The sequence below is a fragment of the Schistocerca serialis genome, chromosome 2 (assembly GCF_023864345.2).
Source record: "Schistocerca serialis cubense isolate TAMUIC-IGC-003099 chromosome 2, iqSchSeri2.2, whole genome shotgun sequence".
Taxonomy (NCBI): domain Eukaryota; kingdom Metazoa; phylum Arthropoda; class Insecta; order Orthoptera; family Acrididae; genus Schistocerca; species Schistocerca serialis.
The window spans coordinates 121,385,375-121,396,649 of NC_064639.1; positions in this window are offsets into that span (position 1 = coordinate 121,385,375).

Sequence of the window (11,275 nt, forward strand, 5' to 3'; positions counted from 1 at the left end):
CACACAAATCACCACCATCGCCGACACCACACCAGCAAGCACCATCAACACCAGTGAAAAACGTCTGAAGGCAAAAAGCATTGAAGAAGCGTGTGACATAACGAAATGTAACCGTGTGACATCCCAAAGAGATCTTAAAATGTCTCCCAATCAGCGGCCAACACCAATCCACAATCAGTCTAGTACCACCTCAGAGACCGCAACAGAAACCAGCACCAACAGCAAACTAGCTACACCTAATTATGGTAATTTAGAATTTAACTTACTTTTAAGTAGGCTAGAGAAAACAGAGATACTGCAGACAGCGCAGCGAATGCTACTTAGATTGTGCCATTCAAAGGGAGATTCTCTCTGTTTTCCAGTAACTGAGCAAACAGACAGAATCATCCTAAGGACAGAAAATATTCCCAAATCGGCAGAGCCGATGTTCGACCTCATGCTCCAGGTATGCCTACGCAGGTCTGAATCATTCGACTTGGACAAAATATATATAGATCATTTAAGAGCACACGGACGACCGTATTTCGATTACTCACAGACTGGCAGTAAATGTTTTGTACACGTGAAACACCCAGAACACATTCACAAAAAATGAGTATCTTACAACATAATACAAAAAAACAGTACGACACTCAGCGCGGAAATCCCTAAAATAGCACAAGACTTGCAGGCAGACATCATGTGCTTACAAGAAGCTTACTATAGAAATGGGCAACTGATATGTCTACCAAAACATGCTACCACAATAACAGGCAGCAATGACTGTAAGGCTGCAATAGTAATTCTAAATAGAACTTATAATTAAGCTAACATAGTTATGCAATCACCACTTGGTTACCATAGAGATAGCTAATGGGAACGTCACATGGGTTATTGCACCCATGTACGCCCAATACAGCTACCAAATACAGCCGTACGCAGACTACATCAGAGACCTAGTGATGGCTGCCAGAGACAAAAAATTAGTGATAAGTGCTGACATTAATTCCAGATCGACCCTCTGGAACTCAGACAGAACAGATGACAGAGGACGCATAATCAACGACCTAATACAAGAAACACAATTACATGTAATGAATACGGAAGGACCTATACCAACGTATATCGTAATATCGACTTTACGCTAGCAAATAATGCAGCAATGGCATACATAACAAACTAGACTGTACACGACAACATAACCAGTAGTGATCGCAATGTCACAATATACACACTAACTCACACTCAGAACGCAATGACCAAATCACACACCAGACACTTGTTGTTGCACAAAGCAGAATGGAACAAATTAACGGAAAGTATCCAACAACGCGATCTAGAAAACATCAACGGAAGTATCTATTATAGAGCACACAAGTTAACCCAGGTACTACAACATGCACAAAACACTTCAATACCGACGGCAAAAAACCCAAAATGCTCACCAGTACCATGGACCAACGAACTCACGAGGCTCAAGCAAGATGCAAGACGCAAACGAAAATTATATCAAAGGGCGATAGCAAATAGGGACAGCCGAATAAGACTTGAAGCATATAGGCATGCACAAGACTTTATAGACAGACCCTATACAGCACGCGTAGACAACAATGGGAGCTATTTGTAACAACACAAACAGGGCAAAATATATGGGGGGCACCATGCAAAATACTGACAGAGAAGATAAAAACCCCACTAGTTCTGGGAACGCTAAGGCAGGATGACGGCACGATGACGACGGGATGGAGGAATACAGTGGAGTTTCTGCTGTATAAACTGCTCTCTGGCGACGTTATCGATACAGACATCATCCAACACTAAGAGAAAACCTACACACACCATGCAGCACTGCAACTGTCGCCTGCCCTTTTGCGCAAGAAGAGGTTGCGCTGGCAATCTCAGAGCTAAGAAACAAGAAAGCACCTGGACCAGATGGTATACACTCGGAAACATTGAAAAAACTAGTACCGCAGATCACCCCATTCCTAACAACGTTACTGAACGATGCCTCACGGCTGGGCACAGTACCTACAATATTGAAAGCCTCCAAAGCAGTCATTATTAAGAAATCAGCGGACAGGAATCGTTCAGATCCAAATATTTAAAGGCCAATATTCCTAATAAACACCCTAGTAAAGATTCAGGAGAAGCTATTATGTAAGCGCCTGCAACACACAGAGCTCTCAGGGGTATGAGCCAACACCAATTCGGCTTTAGAACTGGCAGATCATTAGATGATGCCATCAACCAGACCCTGCACATAGTTAACACCACAAAACAAATATACGCCATGGCAATAATGATTGACATTGCCGAAGCATTTGATAATCTCTGGTGACCCGCACTGTTTCAGAGGCTAAGGAATCTGGAGGTACTGCAGTCACTGTACAACAGTTTTCTAGACTACTGTAAAGCCCGAGTAGTCGAATGGCAGATGGACAGCCGAAAAGTAATTAAAAGAATTACCAAAGGCTGTCCTCAAGGGTCGATCTGCAGCCCCACCTTCAGGGACATAACAATCGAACCCTTCCTACAACTTCTGGATGGGGATGACAGGTCAGACGAAACTGTCGCCTACGCAGATGACCTATTGGTTGTAGTCACTGCAAACAACAGAGCCCATCTAGAAGAGAAAGCCAGTGGGATACTACAATTACTCAGTGGTGTCACAACAACAAACTCAGGATAGCCGAAAACAAAACAACATACACTTTACTGAAAGGATCACTCCAAAGGAATCCTTCGGTTAAAATTGGTAACTCAAACATCAAACGAGCACACGTTACGCGCTATCTTGGGGTACACATAGATGAAAAACTGAATTTCCACGAACACATAAGGCTAAAAACAGACAAAGCAGAAAAAATACTACACAAACTGGTAAGGCTAAGTTCAAAACAGTACAGACTGGTAGACAGTCGTACGGACATACCACTGTGCGCTCTTCGAATCAGTACTCAGCTTCGCAGCTAGCACGTGGACACAAAAGACTGAACGTGGTCACCAACAAAGCATCGGTCAGGCGAGGGCAGAGAAGTGTCCTACTTAGGCTATCTGGAGAGTTCGGTACCACCTCAGCGGATGCGCTGTTTGTGGTGCTCGGAATATGCCCCATAGATATCACGATCAAATACAGAGCTGCAAGGTGTTGGTTACACGTAGGGGAGACTAGATAACGTACCCATAATAACCGGTGTGCCGTCATCTTAAAAGTTGGCGTTTGGATACGTTGCAGGGTGAGTGGGATGTAAGTGATAAGGGACGTAGGCTGCACGACTTCCTCCCTGACATAAGGGAGCGGTTAAGAATGAGACATATCGATCCCAGCCGCGGTATGGTACATTTCTTAACCGGGCACGGACCTTATCCCACGCACTTAAACCGCGTGAGTCTGAGGCAGACACCTACATGCACATGCGGGGGAAGAAGGTTCCCCAGAACACACTGTCTTTTTCTGCGGGCAATACGCTAACAATAGACATACACTACACTTATATTACACAGATACAGACATAAATACACTCCTGGAAATTGAAATAAGAACACCGTGAATTCATTGTCCCAGGAAGGGGAAACTTTATTGACACATTCCTGGGGTCAGATACATCACATGATCACACTGACAGAACCACAGGCACATAGACACAGGCAACAGAGCATGCACAATGTCGGCACTAGTACAGTGTATATTCACCTTTCGCAGCAATGCAGGCTGCTATTCTCCCATGGAGACGATCGTAGAGATGCTGGATGTAGTCCTGTGGAACGGCTTGCCATGCCATTTCCACCTGGCGCCTCAGTTGGACCAGCATTCGTGCTGGACGTGCAGACCGCGTGAGACGACGCTTCATCCAGTCCCAAACATGCTCAATGGGGGACAGATCCGGAGATCTTGCTGGCCAGGATAGTTGACTTACACCTTCTAGAGCACGTTGGGTGGCACGGGATACATGCGGACGTGCATTGTCCTGTTGGAACAGCAAGTTCCCTTGCCGGTCTAGGAATGGTAGAACGATGGGTTCGATGACGGTTTGGATGTACCGTGCACTATTCAGTGTCCCCTCGACGATCACCAGTGGTGTACGGCCAGTGTAGGAGATCGCTCCCCACACCATGATGCCGGGTGTTGGCCCTGTGTGCCTCGGTCGTATGCAGTCCTGATTGTGGCGCTCACCTGCACGGCGCCAAACACGCATACGACCATCATTGGCACCAAGGCAGAAGTGACTCTCATCGCTGAAGACGACACGTCTCCATTCGTCCCGCCATTCACGCCTGTCGCGACACCACTGGAGGCGGGCTGCACGATGTTGGGGCGTGAGCGGAAGACGGCCTAACGGTGTGCGGGACCGTAGCCCAGCTTCATGGAGACGGTTGCGAATGGTCCTCGCCGATACCCCAGGAGCAACAGTGTCCCTAATTTGCTGGGAAGTGGCAGTGCGGTCCCCTACGGCACTGCGTAGGATCCTACGGTCTTGGCGTGCATCCGTGCGTCGCTGCGGTCAGGTCCCAGGTCGACGGGCACGTGCACCTTCCGCCGACCACTGGCGACAACATCGATGTACTGTGGAGACCTCACGCCCCACGTGTTGAGCAATTCGGCGGTACGTCCACCCGGCCTCCCGCATGCCCACTATACGCCCTCGCTCAAAGTCCGTCAACTGCACATACGGTTCACGTCCACGCTGTCGCGGCATGCTGCCAGTGTTAAAGACTGCGATGGAGCTCCATATGCCACGGCAAACTGGCTGACACTGACGGCGGCGGTGCACAAATGCTGCGCAGCTAGCGCCATTCGACGGCCAACACCGCGGTTCCTGGTGTGTCCGCTGTGCCGTGCGTGTGATCATTGCTTGTACAGCCCTCTCGCAGTGTCCGGAGCAAGTATGGTGGGTCTGACACACCGGTGTCAATGTGTTCTTTTTTCCATTTCCAGGAGTGTATATACACAGCAAAGAGACGAAGAACAAAGGGCACAATTAAACGCACTGACAAACAGTATTTCAAAAACAACACATGAAGAGTACATGCGGACACGTCATAACAGACATGCCTATGTGCAACGTAACAACACTCTCCAGAGGGTGGACAGAGATACCCACAGTGACAGCGAAAACAGTGACAATGAGGAGGAACATGGGGAGGAAGCCGGGATGCGACAGTAAATAAGCATAACGTGCTGGCGATCTAGCGAAGAAATTACCAAATGCTGTACATGGATGCAACGGCTCGAAGAACCCATTCCGAGGTATTGACCGTCAGTCGCATTCGGTAATGGTACTAACAAATCTCTCAAAATGGCTCTGAGCACTATGGGACTCAACTGCTGTGGTCATAAGTCCCCTAGAACTTAGAACTACTTAAACCTAACTAACCTAAGGACATCACACACATCCATGCCCGAGGCAGGATTCGAACCTGCGACCGTAGCGGTCGTGCGGCTCCAGACTGTAGCGCCTTTAACCGCTCGGCCACTCCGGCCGGCTACTAACAAATCTCTCCTCAATCCTATAATCATTTTATATTCTTCTTAAAAAACAAGAAAATTTTATTTATATTTAAACCTTATTGTTATTTTGAAAAGTATCATTCTTTGTAAATGTAGTAGATAAAACAAAAGAAAAGAAAACTGTAAAAAGATGAAAAACGAAAATTGTAAGATGTACGACATGTTTTAAACATCAGGTAACAGGTCTATATTTGGCAATAAATAAATGGGTGTGTGTGTTGTTCTTAGCATAAGTTAGTTTAAGTTAGTATAAAGTAGTGAATAAGTCTAGGGACCGATGACCTCAGCAGTTTGGTCCCTTAGGATTCACACACATTTGAACATTTTCAGATAACATATTGAGTTTTTCTTTAGACTTTGGAGGAGGTCTCTGTATGTCTCCGATCTCGAGAGAATGGATCCTATGCAGTGCGTTCACTGCCGATCTCACGCCCTCGAGAATAATGTACTCACAAAATCCCTCCTATCTCCTAAACCGCTCAACACACCGAAAGGAGATTTTGCCGAATGAGGGCACACAAGGAGGAGAGTATTTTGGCAGTACGTAAACACACTGAACTTTCTGATCTATGGCGATATATCAGAAGTTGTTGTTTCTGTTTTTTTTTTTTTTTTTTTTTTTTTTTTTTTTTTTTTTTTTTTACTCTAGTGACTAAATTTTTGAGAGTTGTCGACAGCTAGCGAAACTATAGATTCCTAATATGAAAATAAACATGAAATTTCTTCTCTTATATCATCGCAAATCGTCATAACGTTTTTCGTAAGCTTTGGAGCTCTCTGTTCGCCAATTACTTGTTGAATTGGACACACTTTCAGAATTCTGTCACAGCAGCTACTGCAAAAATGAGTTTGGTCAAATTGTACTGTGTTTTGGCAAAAGATGTACAATTAAACCTGTTAACAAGAGAAATGTGGCTGTTACTCATAAATGATGATGCTTCTTCGAATGAGAAAAAGTTAACAATTCACACAAAAATAAATCGCCATTTCTGTTGAAGTTTTGGTTGGATACCCGTAACCCATCGTATTTTTAACACTGAACGATTGGAATGGAAACTTACCAAAGCATTTTATTCCTTTTCTTCATCTGAGCAGTATTAAAATAACGACGAGCGTAGCATTCAGGTGGAATGACACGCACATGCCAGTCGCTGGTTACTCACCTGCTGCTTACAAAACTGGTGATTTGTGATTCGTGAAGAAAATAGTTGTTACTGAGAAAAGCAAAATATTGATACGTCGCACAACACAATGATAAGTGTATTGTCAGTAGCTGAGAATAATACGCGCGACAGGAACGCGGAAGCTATCCAAGTGTACTTTTTGAGAGGTAGAGTCACGTCGTTCGAAAAACATTGTCATAAAAGTAGATCTGCCTTTGCCAGCAATACATTTCAACAAATTAAATATATCTAATCATCGCATTCTTTCTGGATACTCATACCTCGCCGGCCGGTGTGGCCATGCAGTTCTAGGCGCTACAGTCTGGAACCGCGTGACCGCTACGGTCGCAGGTTCGAATCCTGCCTCGGGCATGGATGTGTGTGATGTCCTTAGGTTAGTTAGGTTTAAGTAGTTCTAAGTTCTAGGGGACTGATGACCATAGATGTTAAGTCCCATAGTGCTCAGAGCCATTTGAACTATTTGAACTCATACCTCCGGAATAATACCTACTGGTGCAGGCGTGTGTCGCGTCCCAGTCGCGTCGCGCCGCAATTTGCGCGGTCCCATTTGAACCTGTGTAGTTACAAAAATGCGCGCTGCGCTGCGCCGCGCCACACGCGTCTCAGTTTGCGCCTAGCCAAGTGGCAGGTACATTTGAGCTAAATTTCAACCTTCTAAGTCGCAATGGGAGACACTTTCGGCGTTTCGAAAACGTGATCCCTTAACTGTGTTGTGCAGTGAGTATAATCAGTGTGAGATCAGATCTAAAAATGTATGAAATAATTTTCTGTAATCAGATATTGTAGAGTAGCCGTGTTTATTAGCACTTACTGTGACAAACGTTTTTGCCTCACGAAAGTGGTTTACTTGCCGCCTCCACCTTTTGCAAAGTCACGTGAAAAAACACGAATAACTAAAGCGATTCATGTAAAATATTGTTTGAATGGTTGTTTGAGGGATCGTCGTTTTTTGTAGAAAAGCAGCATGGAGCTGGGTGTGTGTTGACAGATATGCAGCAAAGCAGAGCGAGTGATTCCAAAGATCTTCCACCAGTATCGCGATCTGGCCACTAAATGAAGCTGCGACGGACTTGCAATGATTTTATTAATGTAAAACTACAAAATCGTTACGTGTTTGTCTCAAAGTATGCTTCGTGCTATGATTCACATAGGGTTAAGTCCAGGAGAGCTGGACAGCTGGGTGAGACGAACCCGTGGCATTTCACATATGCGCCGCTGGAGAGCAGCACCTGCTACTTACGACGAAGCTCTTTTGTGAACAAATACGATGCAAAAGTGTTGTCGTCATTTTCGTGTTAGCTCTGGAGAAAAATTACATTTTCTGTCCTGGTAAGCTGAAAAGATTTATCGTGTAGTTACATGATTTAAATATTAAGGCTTAGGTTGCACAATATTTAAACAGTTTGTGTTCTGCGGTCTTGCCCTATGTGTAGGCATGAAACTAACCTAAAATGGCCGCCGAGTTCATTGCCAGAAGTCGGAGTGATCCGTCTCTTCCAGACAATCGCGAGAGATGGGCCAGTTGTTCTAATGTGAGAGACATGGAGCACAAACTTAGCTTCAAGGCATGTGAAATATTCCCACTGAAAATGGCCCTAGTCTCAGAATATACGTATTTTTCGGAAGATATGCCTTTGCTAACAAATGGAAGAGAAGAATCTCACACACAGGCCAATGAACCACTTCACAGCTCATCAAAAGACCTACTGATCCCAAGCACATCAAAAGAGCAGAGTTATGTGCACATGTCAAATTCCTTCACTGATACAGCTTCGGACTCCACTCTTACTGAACCTAAAACTTTCAAGATTACCACTTCAAAACTGACTACTCGTAAGCCAAAGCAGACAAAACTACTCCTATTGATAAATCCATGAATTTAAAGAGGAAGACAGCAACTGTATCCAAAGGGCTAAACTCTGCTTAAAAATAATTTAACTGCAAAGAAAAAGAGAGATAAGAAAAGAAAGGGAAAAATGGCATAAAAAGATCATCAAATGGAAATATTAGTGAAAAGCAAACAGACATAAGAAGCTAAAAAAAAAAAATGCTGCAAATAGTGCACCATGTTCATCAGGTGCAGACGTTGTAGAAGATTGCGAAAACAACTTTGATGAATGAGATGAAGATGCACGTATTGGCTGAGGTGAAATCTACTATGAAACTAATAAAAATGACAGTTGAATTCTGTATGTTGCTTATTCACGACGGTCAACATTTGATAATAAGTATAACTGCTGAGGTGAGAGAAAGGCTGCTGATGCTTGAATAAAACCAACAACTCATCAGAAAAGCCAATGTTCAATCAAGAGTTATAATAAACTGATGAAATTGGTTTGGACTGAAACATTAAAGAATATAATTCTGTCTTCATTAAAACATGTTCCAAACAAAAATTATGAAATTTTAATTGATTCTTTTTCTCATGTATAGCCATCTTTAAATGACCCATCATTGGTCCATTTCACCCATACCCATAGGTGTATGGATGAGATGGATCACTTATATATATTTTCATTTTATCATATCTCTTGTATCTTATGTGGCACTGCCTTAATAATGTATTTCACTAAGTTTATATGATACTGTATATGAACATGCCGCTGGAAGTGAAAAAAGTTGAAAATCACAGAAATTTTGTGCTGAAGAAATAAAATTGTCCAACTCTTCCAGAGTTACCCTAGATAGTCAGCCCCCTGTCGGTCATGGCACAAGACATATCGTCTTATTTGGAGAATCTTGGTCAGGAGCTAATCGTCTCAGTGTGGTAAGTCTACCTGCATGAAGAGATTGTGTTTAGCAGGTTCTACATGAGCACACTGACGCTGGTGAATTACAAGAAAATAGGTAATGGGTATTTGGTATCAGAGAAGTGAGCTCGTGAGTGCTTTAGCATTCACTAGGGAGATCTATTTAAGCGACAGTGCTAATAATTAAACTGAAGGAATGGGTTTGCTTATGCAGTACCTATTAAATTTCATTTGCTGGTGTGTGGGAATACATGAGTCACATTGTCAGGGTCTGATTGTTTCCTGTAAGTAAAGCTAGTGGAACTGTAGGCTCACTCTAAGGTACTTGAGTGTGAGCTTTATGTCTTTTTGGAGATTGATGCTGACTTGGCACAGCTGAGCGAGGTAATGTCTTGAGGTGAATAGATTGTTATTACGACAGTTGCTAGCAAGACGTAGTCAGGAAACATTAGTATTTCAGTACTGCATAAAGTGCTTGGTATTTTTAATGTTGATATCTACCCTAGCATACGCTTATATAACAATTTTATCCCAAAAGCTTTGGAACTGTGGCGAGAGACGATGTGGAGCTATTTTGCAATATGGAAATATAACGTGTGACGACTAGCCATCATTAAATTAGATTTTGTTTGTGGATTTGTGATCTGTCAACCCCTGAAGAAGCTGAATATCGATTTGCATTACATAACTGTAATGCAAAATAACATTTACGTTTTTTATTTTGTTGTTGTTGTGTAATTCGAATCTGACAGAGGGGAATTAGTTTTCTTTGTTGGCACTCTGTCACATTCGCATTAATAAGTGTTTGAATCACACAGGAATAGTAAATAAAACACAAAAAATGATATTCCCTGATTCAAACAAAAAATTATCTAACTAAAACGTTTTCTGATTTGGTAATTAGATTCCCTGTGTCTATTCCATTAATGATGGAGGCTGATAACATTTGAAATAGTTGAAAGTTTGTCATATCACACATTCATTAATGAAAGACATCTATGATAATTAAATTGTCTCAGATGGTATGATCTGTTGATGCTAGAAGTTACACTCAATATTTGAAGAAAAAAAATCAAAGAAAGAAAAAGATTTTTACAAGTATGTTCATCATTGAATAACACGTGTGATTCAAGAGCGTCACTTCTAGTACCAGTCACATAACCAGATTAATACTTAAAGTACAAACTCTCTCAAAAGGGGAAGATGTTTTACAACCCTTAGCAAGTCCTATCTCAGAGCTATTGAATTGTCTCACTACATACAAGTGCTCTGATGCTGGTCAGGAGCTTATGTACACACTGTTCACTAAATAATTTATTTGTGTATGTGTCATGTCAGATCACACATATTATTCAATGTCAAATTGTTCTAAATAATCGAGTGCAAAGACAACTTACTAGCATGTACCTAACAATAAAAATTCATGGCAATGTGTAACTGATATTACTCTGTATCTCACCTACAACAAATTATCACGCCTCAAACACAATGAGTGAAACCCAAATGATAATCCACTATACTTATATAGGACTACCACACCTCTGCCCTTCGGGATTGTCACGTCATTAATTATCCATGATTCTCCGTAATACAGAACTATTAATTCTTTTTCTTTTCTTTTAGTTCTTTACCATGAGAACACCTATCTCTGATTCATAAATTGAAGAAGATACGTAGTTTAAAATATGTTATTAGAGTAAATAGTAAATATGCCTCTATCCTATCACAGTCACTATCAGGTAATATAGACATTAACATCAGGGTGTGGTACTGACTGAACTCAATCAGAATAAAGTGTAGAGATATCACTCAATAGACAGAGCAGACGGGCATGTTACAGTGTGTGTTTTCCA